The sequence below is a fragment of the Sceloporus undulatus genome, chromosome 2, assembly GCF_019175285.1.
Source record: "Sceloporus undulatus isolate JIND9_A2432 ecotype Alabama chromosome 2, SceUnd_v1.1, whole genome shotgun sequence".
In the NCBI taxonomy this organism is placed as follows: domain Eukaryota; kingdom Metazoa; phylum Chordata; class Lepidosauria; order Squamata; family Phrynosomatidae; genus Sceloporus; species Sceloporus undulatus.
The window spans coordinates 174,744,031-174,759,736 of record NC_056523.1 but is presented as its reverse complement, the minus strand read 5'-3'; the positions used below and the strand labels follow the sequence as shown (position 1 = coordinate 174,759,736).

The 15,706-nt window shown below is 43.5% G+C and overlaps 1 protein-coding gene across 4 annotated transcripts in view; it reads left to right on the top strand.

Annotated features, from left to right (window-relative positions):
• Window positions 1–15,706, top strand: part of LOC121920794 (homeobox protein Hox-D3-like) — a 204,290-nt gene that overhangs the window by 32,249 nt on the left and 156,335 nt on the right. The window contains exon 1 of one of the 4 annotated variants that reach the window (XM_042447998.1): window positions 1,736–1,769. The exons of 2 other annotated variants lie outside the window; for them this stretch is intronic. The gene's annotated coding sequence lies outside the window, so the exon portion shown is untranslated. Of the gene's footprint in view, window positions 1–1,735; window positions 1,770–3,985; window positions 4,815–15,706 lie in introns of those variants that run through there. One more of the 4 variants, XM_042447995.1, reaches the window with a different exon arrangement.

The window sequence follows — 15,706 nt, the reverse complement described above, 5'->3', positions numbered from 1 at the left end:
ATCTATCTATCTATCTATCTATCTATCTATCTATCTATCTATCTATCTATCTATCTATCTATCTATTCATCTGTTTATCTATCTATCCGTCTCGATATTTATGTATCTATAGGTAACCCTACACCTATATCTCTTCGTAGTTATATCTCTCCGAGAAGAAGCTGGAAAAAGAGAAATCGACCCTTTGCTTTTGCTTGGTTTTTCTCAGCTCAGTGGGGCATCAGTCCAGCGTGTTTGCCCAAACTCACGGAAACCCATTTGACCATAATCCCACCACACTAGTACAAATACATCAGCACATCTGAGAGTAAAGTCTAAGAGTTATCGCCATTAAAAAGGGCCTCTGTGGTCCGACATTGAGAAATCTGGAGGAATTATGAAACCGAGAGTCGACTATATTCATTTTCTGTATCAAGTGAGAAACAGCTTGTTTTGAGAAGCACACCGTGGGAGTAGCCTGATCCACCTTTCTTTCTTTCTTTCTTTCTTGGATCTGAAGGCCAAGCGGGAGATCACTTGCCCCATTTGGGACGTATACTGGGTTCAGTTAAAAGGAGCCCCCCCCCACCCGACTGAGATCTCACTTCAGAGGAAAGCTCAAACTGGGGAAGTTCCCTGGAGCTGGGTTGAAGGCTTTGGGGGCGACCTTGATATGTTTGGTTGGCGTTTGGGTTCTCAGAAGAGCGCCAAGTGTGGAAGGGAAGGCAATGAAAATGGCAGGCTTGGAAACAGGAGAAAGGAGGCACCTCCTAGGAACAGAAAAACGGGTTAATCCCAGCCTGGGAATTTCATCCAGGTTCTGATCTAAATGAATAACCTTATTTTTGAGATGCTTTATGGAGAGAAGACGCTGGTATAGGTTTTCTCGGTGCTTACACACAACATACATACATACATACACACACACACATATATTCATGTGTTGTTTCTTCATGTCTCATCCCCTCCAACACCATTTCATTTACTAGATGAAAGGGTCCAGTCCGGAAATGTGGACATCAGTCGGGTTTGTGGCCCTGCTGGGCTGCCCTTGAACAAACAAATGAGAGCCGGAATAGAAACAATAAGCAAATTAGCGGCGATAATAATAAGAAAAGTAGGATGGCACGATGGACTTCTAGCCTCTCTTTCCCCCTCTCCCCACCCTCCCTTTGCATAGTAGCCACTGTCTGTGTGTGTGTGTGTGTGTGTGTGTGTGTGTGTGTGTGTGTGTAAATGAATAAATAGGCGTAAAAAGCGAAACCCCTCATTCCTTCTCTTCCTCCCTCCCGATCCCTCCAAAAGTATCTCAGTGTTTATCTCAATTAAGGAAGGAAAATGTGGATGAGAAAAGAAAGACTTGGGAAACAAAGTCGGCGTGGGTGTGTGTTCACTCTCATGCATGTGTGTGTCTGTGTATCTCTCTCTCTCTCTCTCTCTCTCTCTCTCTCTCTCTCTCTCTCTCTATATATATATATATATATATATATATATATATATTCTCCACACATATAGACACACACATGTAGCTGTCCAGAAAGAGGGTTTCTATAAACATGGCGACAGAGAAGAGCATTTGCACTCGTCACAAAAATGCAACGCATTCTTGGTTGTTTGCAGAAAATTTACAGCTGAGCAATAAAAGTTTACGACTGAATCACAAGTTGGATTGGCCACAGGAAGTCATGTGGACTCCATCCATGAACGTGAACTTTTTATTGTGGTTTCTCTTATGACTCTTTCGCAGTAGTCCTTCCTTTAACAGTCCAAGCAGTGCCAGTGAAACGGGGGTACGATGGTATCTGTATTTTTTCCTCCATTTAATTATTATTATTTTTGTGGGGGGTGGGGTGGGGCAGGGGGGGCGAGGAATCTGGAATTGTCTCTGGTCTTTCCCCCCCTCTCCCTCTCCCTCTCCCTCTCCCTCTCCCTCCCCTCCCCCTCCCCCTCTCCTTCTCGGTCTTCTTCCTTCCTTCCTTTCTGCCTCCTTTCCTTCTTTTTTTTCCTTGGGATTGGAATTGTTGGTTGCTCTGGGCATTTTAGGAATAATGAGTTTACTGCTGCGGCTGGTTGCCTCCTCCTCCTCCTCCCATTCTCCACCCCTAGGGGCAAAACGCAACACATTTCTTTGGGAGGATGCAATGACGAGGGGGACCAGGAGTTGTAAATACCTTTGATTTTTGTTTTGTTTGGGGTTTTTGAAGGGGAGGGGGAGAAAAAAAAAGAAAGAAAAGAAGATACTCTAGCCCCCTTTTTTTTTGTTTCTCCCCTGTACCCTCATGCTATGTTCAAAAAGAGAAGGACTACTTTATGGTTCGGTTTATTTTCTTTCTTTCCTGATTGTTTTTCTTTCTTTCTTTCTTATTTTTTTTTTGTTGTTGTTGCTGTTTTTCCTCTCTATATATGTTTCTGTGGAGCTGAACATAGCGGAGCAGAAAAGAAAGAGAGAAAGAGAGGGCAAGACAGAGAGAAGGGAAGGAAGGAAGGAAGGAAGGAAAAAAAGGAAGGAAAAAAAGGAAGGGGAGAGAGAAAACCGGGTAAGTGTTCCCTTATTGGCTAAAATGTGTAACTAATGATCCATGGCGGTGGGTGTTAAAGATAATGATGCATCGTGGTCGCGCGAAGCAAACGAAAAGAGGGGTGTAGCCTGGTTATGACAGAATATGATCAGGAGCGGATCGGCGCAAATGTGGTTAATTCCGGGGGCTTTGGGGGGAAAGAAGGAGGGGTGGGTGGGAATGGGTTTGCTGGCGGTGATGTCACTGCGGTCTGGTTTGCTGGAGACGGGAGATGCCGGCTGCAGTCTGCCTCCCCTTTACAATGGTGCAGTGTTGACTCCGGTGGGAGGGCTGGGGAGGAGGAGGAGGAGGAGGAAGCACGGGCCTTGCGCGCCCCCGAGGTGTGTGGAGGGGGAGAGGCGGCTGTCGGGGGCGCGGAAGCCCCTGTGGTGGTAGCTCCCAGAGGTTAAAGCCCACCGCAGGATCAGGATCGAGGCTAATGTAAGCCTTGCGCACCAGCTCCTCGACTCCCTATTGATTGTTCCCCCAGAAAGAAAGAAAGATGGAATAAACAAGCTAACAACAGGAACAACTTTTCCTAAGGGGTGTGTGTGTGTGTATTTGTGTGTAGTGGGTACGTCTCCCAGCACATGCGCAGTGCTCCATGCCTTGTTGGAGGTTGTGGTACATACAAGCAAGGCAAGCCGGCGTGCCATTTTTTTAATGAGCAATTACGGGTTGGCTCTGTTGGTTGTGTATCAGGCGGTTTCTTACCTTTCCACTCCTCCTCTCCAACACCCGCCTCCCCTCCAATCCCCTCCAACACATGGTTTCAATTGGCTCCTGGGGGAAGCTTCTCACTGGAGACGTGGATTTTTAGTCTATTTTTAGACGCTGTTCCTGGCCGTGCGAGTGTGTCTATTTTGGTGCCCCGTCAGCATCATGCTTTTAAAATACATACATACATAAATGTTGTTGAGGGAAAAATGTTGTCCAATATAGCAAGCCTTCTTCTTGTCTTGGTTTACCTCTGGAGGTGATGTGGATACCTGTTTAAATACTTTAGGCCATAACTTGTTTTGGTTTGGATTCGATGACCCCATTGTTTCGGAATGGCTCTCCTCCTTTCAATTGGCAAACGGATGAATGTAGCATTACTGAATTGTTTTTTTGAGGGGGGGTTACAATGTTGACCTTGCTCCTTCCAAATCTGAAGCAAAATGTATGGCATCCTCACTTCTGTCCTGTTTTTTAAACTGTTCTCCTTTCAAAGTATATGAACAAAGTATGTAAGATCTCCACTTCACATGATTTATTTTGCTTTCCTTTTCTTTTTAAATCCCTTCTTCCCTCCCTCCCTCCCTCCCCTCCACCCGCTCCGCCCCCCCCCCCTGTCTTCCTTTTCTCTTTCCTTCCTTCTTTTCCTTTTCTAGACCCCTCTCCTAGATAGGTAGGTAGGTAGATAGATAGATAGATAGATAGATAGATAGATAGAGATACACACACACACACACACACACACACACACACACACACATTGTGTGTGTGAGCACACTAAACTAACAGCAAATATGATCCTATTTGGATGTACATCTCTGTATCTAGAATCTCTGTCTAGAAGCTAGATAATGACTAATAGGAATCTGGATTTCCCTTGCTAAGGTAGACACAGGCTGTATCCCAACCACTACAGATAAATTAATGGGGATAAAATAATAACAAAAGCCAAAGCAGGGAAGACCAAGGCTTATGACAAAGGGCTGTTGGGGGGAGGGAGGGGAACAAAGACCCAGGACCCCTCGTGAAGTATTATAAATGGCTTCCCCTTGCCAATATTAATACAATATGCTGAGATGCAAATCTTGGGAAGGAGACACCCTGTTTGTCTCTCTTGTTTTAGGCCCTTCTTCAGCCTGATTTCCCCCTAATGAAATATTTAACACATTCAGCATCAAGGTTTTATAAAGGCCTCGCTGCAATTAAATGTGTCACTGAGCCCAGGCAGTGTGCTGGGCTTTTTGGAGGGGTTTCTACAATGAAACGCCTCCCTCAGTGGATTGCTGGGTGCCTTGCCTTGAATTACGAGGGTAATACAAACAGGGCAAAAGTAACTGTATTCTTCCTGAGGGCTGGGGTACAAAGAAAGAAGGAAGGAAGGGAAGAAGGGAAGAAGGGAAGAAGGAAAGGAATGAAGGAGTTGGACTAAAGGCATCCCAATTGTGCCAGCCATCTTACTGTTAGGGAAACAACAACAGCAACAGCAACAGAAGCAGCAGCAGCAGCCATCAACTAACCTTGTATATTCTGTAAATAAAAGAAGGAAAAACACAGCGACGGGTAAGTGGGATGCTTATATGTGCATAGATAGATAGATAGATATAAACATAGACAGAATGATAGATAGGTAGACTGAGATATAAGGCACTACACTATGCCTCCTGTTTTATTTGTGGCTCTTGAGATAAAGTCTGGTTAGGAATGTGCTTGCTGGACAAGGACTGCGGGACTCTTGTGCTGCAATGGACTGGGTCTGTAGCAATGGCACCTTTAAAGGAGAGTAACCTCCACTCCGGTGAATGGAAATGCTTACTACCTTTGTCATTGGCGGGGTGGGAGGGGTGCTGTTGGAAGAAACCCATTTGGCTTACTTGCAAGTAATTGGATTTAAGAGCAGGGTATCTAAGCGCCCTCCCTCCTTTGGCTTAGTGGGCTACTGATATATGCTGTTGGTGCCGTGGCTGTGGCCTAAAAGGGTGTGCTGTATAAAGGCCTTTTAATAACTAAAGGATGCTTATTGGAACCACATGGTCGCTGAAATGTCTTGGTCTGCTACTAGTAGTATCGCTTCGCCTTCTCCACTCAGGGTTTTGAAGTCTGGGTGCCTGTTTCCGCCTGTGGAGGCCACCTTGTTGGGATAAATGAATCTCTTTTCTGGGTGTCGTAGTTATAAAACGTTATTTGCTTGTGTCTTTTGCTCCAGCCTTCTGCAACAATCACCTCCCCCCCCCCTCTCAGATCTGAGGATCTCCCATACAAAACACATTTTAACGCATCGATTTTGCCTTTAAACTGACATATGGCCGTTGTTCATAAACTCCGAACATTTGAGTAGATATGAAAGGACGAATAAGGACCTGATTTATATTCTCTGTATTTTACAGACTAAACGGAAGGAAATGAATGGCTCCTTTTATCTATAACATCACCGTAGACCAGGGATTGTAGTGAAAAGAGTCAAGCGTTATTGACATCCAGGTTCAGGAAGGAAAAAGAATAGACTGTTGGCAACATATACAGGACCAAAAATCCGATTATAGGATAGTTGTGTTGGCCTCTGGCGTGGGTTTTGATCTTTGATTTAAAATGATCGTAAACGCTGCAGTAAATGTAGAGACTGAAAACCACACATTTGACATGGTAATATGAATCATAGATATTTATTAAGATGGCTAGGTCCCTAATAAAAACAATTGAAAGGAACTTGGTAGGAATTCCAATTATATATCTCTTGGTAACCACACAAAGCAGATTTATTCCAATTCTTTTTCTAATCATAATTATAATCATTGTGGTAATCATAATAAGTTCCAAACTCTTTTTTCACCCCAGCACAGAGATGGAGTGAGAAAAAGAGGAAAGAATGAGATAGGAGGGTGGCGGGGCGAAAGCATATAGTGAGTCAAAGGTCTGCCGTCACAACAGTAATAATACTCTTAAAGCCAGGCAGTATACCGATTTACATTCCTTTCCATTTATTGAGAGGGGCGGAGAGGCTGGCGATCTGCTCAGGAGTTAGTAGGGATTGCAGAAGAGGCTATAATCAGGATTTTGCAAATTAGTGGCCAAAGGAATGGTTGTCTGTGTGTGTGTGTGTGTGTGTGTGTTTTCTTAAGTAACAAAAGCAACCAGCTTTATAAAAATTAGGAATGATCCACCTCCTCCCCAACTGTATCCATAAAAGTGGGGAAACTGTTTTTCCTTGGTTTTGTAGCTTGTGGTCTGGGATGCCTGCGCGCATGTGTGTGTCATTTGAGACGCATATTTCCATTGTGTTGGTTCACACTATATTTATAGTCTGTTTACTGGCCCACAATTTTAACAATATTTTTGCATTTATTTCCCTTTCCCCCCAATGAAGATAATGATGGTACAATCCTTTTCCCATTCATAGGGGAACAAACCGCACTGAACTTTATGGGATTTAATTCAGAGTAAAATATGTGTTGGAATTTAGTGCCTTTGGTGAAATCGTATGATCTAATTTTTAAAAAATTTCTGCACCTGCCAAAACACTTCTGAATGAAGTAAAGCAAAAAATTAAATCAAATCAAATAATTTAAATAATAAAAGTGTTATTTCTTAACTAGAAAACAACCAAAAGTGTACAGTTAAAAAATTAATTCTGTTTCTTGGTGAAGTTGAAAAGATTCATCACAAAGAAACACAAACAAGGAAAGGGGTATTTTGAGAGGGCAAGTGCAGAAGGGACCCTGGAGGCGTAAGAAACTGTACCTATGTAGTGAGTAAAAATTGTATGTAATCTATATTATATCAGTACTGTTTCTCACAGATTAGTTTGGGTGTCTGCCCTCCAACACAATTAGACTGTGTGTGAGAGTGTGCACACATTTTAACATTTCTTCTTCAGAGCTGTTCTACAGAGTATATAACTGAGTGACTTGGCTTGAGGTTATTCAGCCCAATTTATTTGGGCTTTAAAACTATTTTAGCATTACTTCCTCTGACTTTGGCTGCATGGAAACGGTGCAAAGCTGGGAAGAGTTGGTTTTACTTGGGTGGTGCCTGGGGATGCACTATTTGTTGCGTGTTTCTTTTGGATTGTGTCCGGTTGGTTGTTCCCCCACCACAGAGGAGAAGGTTGGGTTTGGGTTTTGGGAGCCTACATGTTTTAGGGGGCAGATAGGAAGAGATTAAAAACCCATAGCTGTTTTGATCCCTCCAGTGCCTATGGATAGCCAGGAGTCAAAAGATCAAATGTCCCTTTGTTGTTGATTAGAAGAGATCAGACTCTGTCTATTTTGGTGACATTTCTGTGTTATCTCCACAAATTTACAATTGTGGGTGTATGTGTGTGTTTTTCCTCCTGGCCTTTTTTTTTAACATACTGGCTGCTCTTAGCTTTGCGGCAGGCCATGGCCTGTCCTTTCTACGCCTTCTCATTGTGGCTGCCCTTGTCTAACTTGGAACCTAACTAAACCTATTATAAGCCCAACAGCGAGATTTAAAGCCTGATTCGATCCCCACAAATGGTAACATTTGCAAGGGCTGATTCTTTCTTTAACTGGAGTGAATTTAGCCTCCTGTGGTCTGGACTGGTTTAGGGTGTGAGTTTGGCTTTACTCTGTTGTTGTTGTTGTTGTTTGCAAGCCGCCCTCCGTATCCTGAGCCTTGTTACTTTAAGGCGTGGGGTCTTCTTATCAGGTTCATCAGATCGTTTGGAAAGGACTCGGTTGGGTTGCTCTTTTTCGAAGGGCTTCTCACCATAGGCCTCTGTGGACTCACCCTGTGGACTCACCCACCCACCCACTTACCCCCCCGCATGCACCCGCCCAGACAGACCTCTTATTTGGGGGCTAAGAAAGCTTTCATATTCGGTTTCTTGGGAGTGTGTTTGTTTTCCCCCTCGGTCTCTGTCCCTTTCCTTTTAATTGCCATCTCCCCCCCCTTTTTTTTTTGTTGTTTACGTGTTTTGTATACTGCCACCAAGTGACTGAAAGTTGACAAGCCAACGCTGCTCTCCAGCCTGATGTCCTTCTCTTCTCCCCCCACCCCTCCTTGTCTCCCAATTCAGGAGATGGGATGGTGGTGGTGGTGGGAGAGATGGGATGGGGGACGACTAAGACCAAAAGAAATCCTCCCCCCCCCCCTTTTCTTCTTCTTCTTCTTCTTTCTTTCCAGGACTGGAGAGTTCAAATGCTTGAAGGGGAAACTGGGATAGGGATGCGACGGGTGGGGGTTGTTTAGTACTGGGCTGCCATAAAAGCCGGAATCTCTGAGATGTTTACTACCTTCACATTAGGGCTGTCTCTTCCCCTCCTTTCCTTTTGCTGCCCCATAAATTGCCCCCCTCCCTCCCCACACTCCCAATTAAGGTTCTGGACGAAGAGACAGTACTTCACAAAAGTTTGGTCCTTCAAAGCTGTTTGGTTGCCGGCTGTGGAGATGATATCTCTCTTCTCTGGGAGCTTCTCCATAGTCTGTTCGGCGGTTGTTTAAAGGCCTTTTCGCTTGAGCCCCCCCTTCGCCCCCCCCCCGGCCTTCCTTCCAGATCGCCGTGCTTTCCACCGGGGTTCATGTATTGATAAAAATAGAGAAGGTACCTCTGAACAGGGACACCCCCCCCCCCCCCCATATAGACACACACATACACACAACCACACCTTTTCTGGGTGTAAAAAAGGATGAGTGTATTTAAGCAGATCCTAAACGATGAAATTGCCCCTCCGTCCTAAGCGAAGCAAATGGAGGGCATTTCCTACAGTGCAAAAAATAAAGTAAAAAGGATTGCCTCTTCAAATATATGGTTTCATTCTGTCGAAGGGAGCCCTCTTTTAAAAAGCACACATCATTAAAGCAAGTAATATGGTGCCATAACTTACTCTTTCTCTCTCCCCCCCCCCCCCCCTCCTTCTTTCCCTTCTTCATTTTCACAAAAACAACCACCCCCCCCCCCCCCCCCCCACCAGCCCCTGCGCTTTCCTGGCGTCCTGAGATTAATTTTTCCCCTCTCCCCCACCCCCATGTGCAAACAATAAAATAAAATAAGAACTCCTAGATAATGACAACCATTTCTCATTGCTGAATTATTCTTCCTGAACGTATTAAAATCGTATTCTTCTTTGTTTAATCTGTTCGCGAGGCCGTAAGTAGTTGCTTATATCCATATTTTATGTTGCTCTATATAATATCACGCTTTATAATTTTAAGCCGGTAGCTGTTCTCCATGACAACTCGGCGTGACGTCACGACCGCAGCTCCCCTTGAATGTCAAAAGGAAGGAGGGCAACCATTGTACGGAACATTTCCGTGCCATAAAAAAGAAAGAAAGAAAGAAAAAGAAAAAGAAAAAGAAAAAAGGAGTCATCCAAGTCACCCATAAAGTTCTCTGAATTGAACATCCCCTGGTGAAGTTTGCAAAGTTTGGCAAGCTGTTGGAAGAAAGGAGACATTACACAGGAGGCGGAGGGGAGGGGGGGGTGGGGGGGTTGCAAAAAAGTCCTCAGTGGCCCAAACAACCGGTGAAACACAGACACACAAACGCCTCTGTGTGTGTGTGTGTGTGTGTGTGTGTGTGTGTGTAAGTATATCCTATTGATTGCTCTGATAAATAAGATCAGTAGAATCCGAGGTCATTTCAAACTTAACATGGAAATTAGTAATAGCGGTAGTAGTAGTAGTAGGAGGAGGAGGAGGAGGATTCCTAACAGGCTAAATACATTCAGGTAGCCAAAGTGTCTGCTTCCAGGGCCCCTGACCGCCAGACATTTTCCAGTCAGAGTTGTTGCTCCAGGAGAAGTGCCTTTATAACTGGCCAAAGACTCAACTCCGGTCGGGGCTTCTGCAGGCGGCAACCCTTTCCCTTGAAAAACGGGGCACCCTCCGTGGAGTTTTGCCGTTGAGCCCAAAAAGGTTCCCAACTTTGGAAAGGAGGAGTTCCGAAGGATCTGGGATAAAAGAGAAAGAGAGAGATAAAGACACACATAGAAACGCACAGGGTCCAGCACCACCAGCCTAGTCTTGTCTGGGAAGAAGGGTTTTTACACAAATGCCTAACTTCAGAAATACATTTTTTTAAACATCCTTGTGGTTTGTTGGTTTGTTTTTAAATATTTTGTCCTTCTAGCGTTAGACCATCACTCCTTGCCACAATTGTTTTCCCTACTTAAGATCTGTGTTTCGACAATTCCCACATTTGCCATTCCCCCCAAAGCCTAGTATGGTTTGGTTATTACCGTGTTACCCTCCCTTCCATCCCACACCCCAAATCTCTCCTGTCTCCCTCCTTCAAAACACTCCTAAATAGCCCAACTTCAAACCACTGGGGATTCCTTTCTTGCAAATATATATATAAAATTTCCAATAGAAAATTTTCGCTATCTGTGTTTGTGTGTGTGTGTGTGTGTGTGTGTGTGTGTATATATATATATGATTTGGAATATAATAAATAGATTTTTATTTTTTTTAATTAATTTAAAAATAAATAAAAAGAGAGAGCTCATGTTATCTACGTTGTTGTGCATTTGGCCTCTGGGCTAGTATGTATGGAGTAGAGGAAGAAAGAAGAGTGTAGACGAATGTAACAGAAATCAACTACCGAAAGCAGAAAGTTATGAACTGTGTTTTTCTTAGGTAACAAAAAAGCCCCACAGACAATCCAAGGTTTCTGCTAAATGGAAGAAAGTAGCTGTCTAGTGCCCTCTTAAATCGTGGTGTTTTGGTTTTGTTGCTTTATACTGGAGGATATTGCGAGCCCAACCGCAGAATTTGTGGCAGAGAGAAAGAAAGAAAAGTTTATTGGAAGGGCAGAAAACATAACAAGGAAGAAAAGCCAAGTTCTGCTATGATGTTTGTTATCTCCTTTTCGGTATATGCTGGTCAACAATCTTTATTGATACAGTATCTCAATTTTGCCAAGGCTTTTGGGTCGGATTGGTTTTGTCAGAAGCACTGGGATAAAGTTTAAGCAGAAATGAAAGGAGGAAGAGTGTGAGCGAAACTGGTAATCCGTAGATTTAAAATAACCTGAAAGCCATGATTGTAATATCAGGAGCGGATCAAAACAATGCAAACCTACCCGCCTGCTACAATCGGCCTGTTGAGTTTCATGCGCCATATATGTTGAGTTGGGTCTATTTTAATTATTGTTATTATTATTACTATTCTTATTCTTATTTGAGTATTTACGGGACACAGCAAGGTTTGATTTAAGAAGGTGCTTCTGTAGAAGTGGGGGGATAACTCCCATGCAAGCTACTCTAAATAAATAATTACAAGGCGAGAAACCCTCGCCTGCCATAAATGTCAACTCTAAAAAGGCCACGATAACATATATAAGGTGAGATCAGCTGAAATGAGGTATGCAGTTGAAGGTGCCACGTGGATTTGCGTGGAAGGCATTAAAAATGCGTGGTCCTGGCGTTGCAGATGATGATGACCTCACTCTAGGCTTCTCTGTTTCTTTGATCATCTGCCGCCTTTTCTGCTCTCACTAAAGGGATACACGGCCCAGCTTTTGTTTGCAAGAAAAGTGAACCAGCAAACACGACTGCCTTACTTTTGGAAAGCGTACACAACATCAGATGCAAAGCGCTGCTGTATCTCACACAGCCGCCCATGTACAGCCGCCTGTGCGTACACATGTACACCGTTGCAATGCTAATTCTCGAACCTATAAATTACCCACGAACGGGTGCATCAAGTGTACAGACAGCAAGGGATTCTATACATAGATATGAGTGTGTATTAAAAACAGGGCGGATGGGTGCGCGCGCCACTGCCGCCGCCGCTGTCTAAAGGAAAGAGGGTGGAGTTCTCCTTATCAATCTATCAATGAATAATGAAAAACTTTTTCTTCCCCAGACGAGAATGAAGGCTCACCCAGCACATGGGCAGTAAACAAACGTGTCTGACCCAGGGCAATGCTGGCTGCTTATTTAAAGCCAACCCAAACACAACCTGCATTTTATGAACAAGCAGTTTTCTACACCTAGGCAACAGACGGGATGAAAATCTGCGAAGGGTTTGGGGCTTTATTTTTTTGGGGGGGGGGGAGGATGGGGGGGACTACCCTTGGGTTGCAAGGGCTCAGCTGATCGCCCTGTCATCCGCACCCGAACAAAACACCTTTCTCCCTGGGAAACAGACCCATAAACAACACAACACACAGCCTCTGCATTTGCATTCCAGGTCAACACAACAAAAATGGAAGATCCCTGTCTGATAACATTCTTATTGGCGCTGTAAGATCAGAGCATGAGAGGGGGAGAGGGCATGATAAGTCTTGTTTCCTCCCAGCAATTAGTGGGGATAGAAAACACATGTGTTGAGTGTGCATTTTTTCCAAGCTTTCCTCGAAATCAGTTCATCAATTCGCTAATTACAGATGAGAGAGAGACACACACACAGAGAGAGAGAGAAATAGAGAGAATGGATCCTAAGGATTTATTTACTTATTTTCTCCCCTCCTTTAACATCAGCGTGGGGCTAAAATCTGGGGTATCAACAAAAAAGGGGGAAACCGTTTATGAGTCAGAGTATGTTATTGCAGCTTTCTGTGGGCTCTTTAACTGCAGGGGGCGGGAAAAGGGGGGGATGGATGGAGAGAAAGACCCAACTGCTATTCAAGAACTACTCCAAGACTTGTGCATATTTTCACTGCTGTGTAGCAGTTTTAATAAAACATCTGTTCTTGCTTCTGCTGATGAGTTTACATAATTGTTTGCAGACCAATTTGAGCAGGAACGGAGTGCTGCTCCACATTTCCCCTGTCCATGTTGGCAGGAGAGGAGGAGAGAAACGGAAAAGAGTATTCTCCTCTGACCACATTCATTCTGGAAATTTTAATGACACACACACACATATGTACACACATATGCAAATGTCAAGGACATGACATGTCCATTGCACCAGAAGTATCAGGCAAAGGAATATGTACACTAGGAGAATACTGAGCCTGGCGTGCAAGTTACCTTGGCGCCTCCATTTCCCATCCCACCAAATGTTTTTTAAAAAGGTTTCTGTGCTAAGTTTCTTTGCGCCAGCTGTTTTCTCTTCCCTATAACTCCAGCACATTTTTAGGTCTTCTCTTCTGTTTAGAAAAGTAATAAAACACTTCACTCTCTCCACTCCAAGTCACTTGGTACTTACCCAGGTCTCTTCAAAACAACTCATTAGGACTTCTAATCCCCCCACAACCACCACCACAGACACTCCACTCCTGAAGGCTAACTTTTCCTGTTTGTAATCGCCTCACCTCAGAAATTTTAAGACACTCAGATTAGGATTGTTATAAAACTATGTTGGGGGACGCTATTTTCAGGAAACTCAGACCTACCCGAGAGAAAGAGGGAAGCAGAAATTCTGTTACTCTAGACAAAGTCAGAATTTACATTGGAGCATTTTAATTTTTTAAATGTAGTCCAGTCTAAGCAGAAACACAAAACTCGAGCAGGAAAACGAACTCTCCCAAAAATGAAAACTAACAGGGAAAGATCTCCTCTCTGTCTGTTCTGGTCCATTGTGTACAGAAACCCATTCAGACATACAGTAGATAAATATAGCAATACACACATGCACACAAATACACACATATATTTACACACACACACACACACACACACTCATCCATATTCATATCTATACCCATATTTTCTCAGTTAGCATCTGTACTTTTTAGAGTAATTTGGATTAAAATGAGCTTCCCTGCTTTCAATCCACTTCTTTGTCTATTTGGTCATCTACTGCACTACCTATCTTCCTTCATGTACAGGGACATAGGTGCATTGTTATGTATATCTCCAAGTGTGTAAAGGTGGGATGGGTAACTTTTTGGCCCTTTTGCCCATCCCCAACACACACACACACACACACACACACACACACACACACACACCCCTTTCCTCCCAGGGTCTGTGTATTTCCAGCTATAGGCTCCCAGAGCACAATGTGCCAAATAAATCAGAAAGAGAAGAAATCAAAACAAAGATTATATTCAGCATTTACACTCTGACTGCCTATGATCTGGGTACTAGACTTAAAGGTGCACAAGTTTAGATGCTAAGTATGATAGGACATATACACATGGAGTAGGGAGAGACACATCTGAGGAGATTCTTAACAAGCTGCACACTCCCTTGTTGTCTTATGTTTCCTGGTTCCTTTCCCCCCCCCCTTTTTCCTCTTCTTAAAAAAACAAAACAAAAACAACCACACCAAGACGTATACACATACATAACTTTCCCCTCCTTATACTGATACACAAGGAATGCTTATCCTTACACAAGATGAATACTTTAGCCCTACCCCCCCCCCCCTTTTTTTTTCTTTTTTTTTTTTTTGGTCAGTTGTAGTCTCCTTTATGGTTTTATTACTTCCATTGATTACTTTGCTTTGTTGGACAGAGGAAAAAGATCATAAAATGCCTGGGCATCCGGGTTCCTGTCAGAGCAGGGGTGTGTGGGGGATGTGCTCCCCATTTTCCTCTCCCAACCAAACCTTTGAAAAGAGATTTCACCCCAAAGAGAAATGTTCAAAGTATGGAGACACTGAGAGGAAACGTACTGAGAGAGATATTCTACGGAGCTTGTCTGATTTCATTTTATGAGCCATTCCACACGAATTGGACCTTTAAAACAACTACACAAAAGCCACCCGCCACCCACCTCAACATGTACATGGAAATCAGGCCAGGATATCTCAGTCCCTAATTGAATTTTTAAATAGCAAGTCAATGGAATGATGAAGGAACCTTCCTCTGTTTACAGATCAGCAGGTATATTTTACATTTAAGGAACAATTTATGGCGCGGGATTGAAATTAAAATTAGATTGGCTGTCTCCATTTCAATTAGTGTGTCGGTGCAAATCCACCCTGAAGACCAGAATATAATCCACACTCCAATCTAACTAAATATTTCAAGGGAGAAGTTTTCTAATCACCTACAGTTATCTGGGACCATAATTTTTCCCCCTTTCCCCACCCTGCCTCACTTTTACAAAGGTAAACACGAGGTGGGCTTTCTAACAAACAGCACTCCAAATGGAAAGGTAATGCTGGATTGAAGATTAGGAGTGGGGGAGTGAGCTAGTGTTGCAGATGTAAACATTACCCTAGCAGTTTCCAGTTCTGAAAAATTAGAAAGCATATAGAAACAACAACAACAAGGAAACATCCCAGTATGCTTGAAACAGACACTTAAAATGGACTGAATTGCAGGGGAGGGAGGGAGGGTTTAGGAGCCCATAAAGTTCTCCAGATTCCAGAGTCCTGGAATCCACTGAAAGATACAGTATCTGTCCAGCTGTCACCCCCTTTCCCTTCCTGGCTTTCAAGATTGTCTTATAAAGAACACAAGCACTTGATTCCAGGTTTATTGACCAACAGTAAATTAGTGGAGGGAAGAGGATTTATGGTTTAATATTTTATGCACACTTGAGATTTATGGCTATAATTTCTGAGCTATTTGGTTGTTAGATATTAAGCAAGCATTT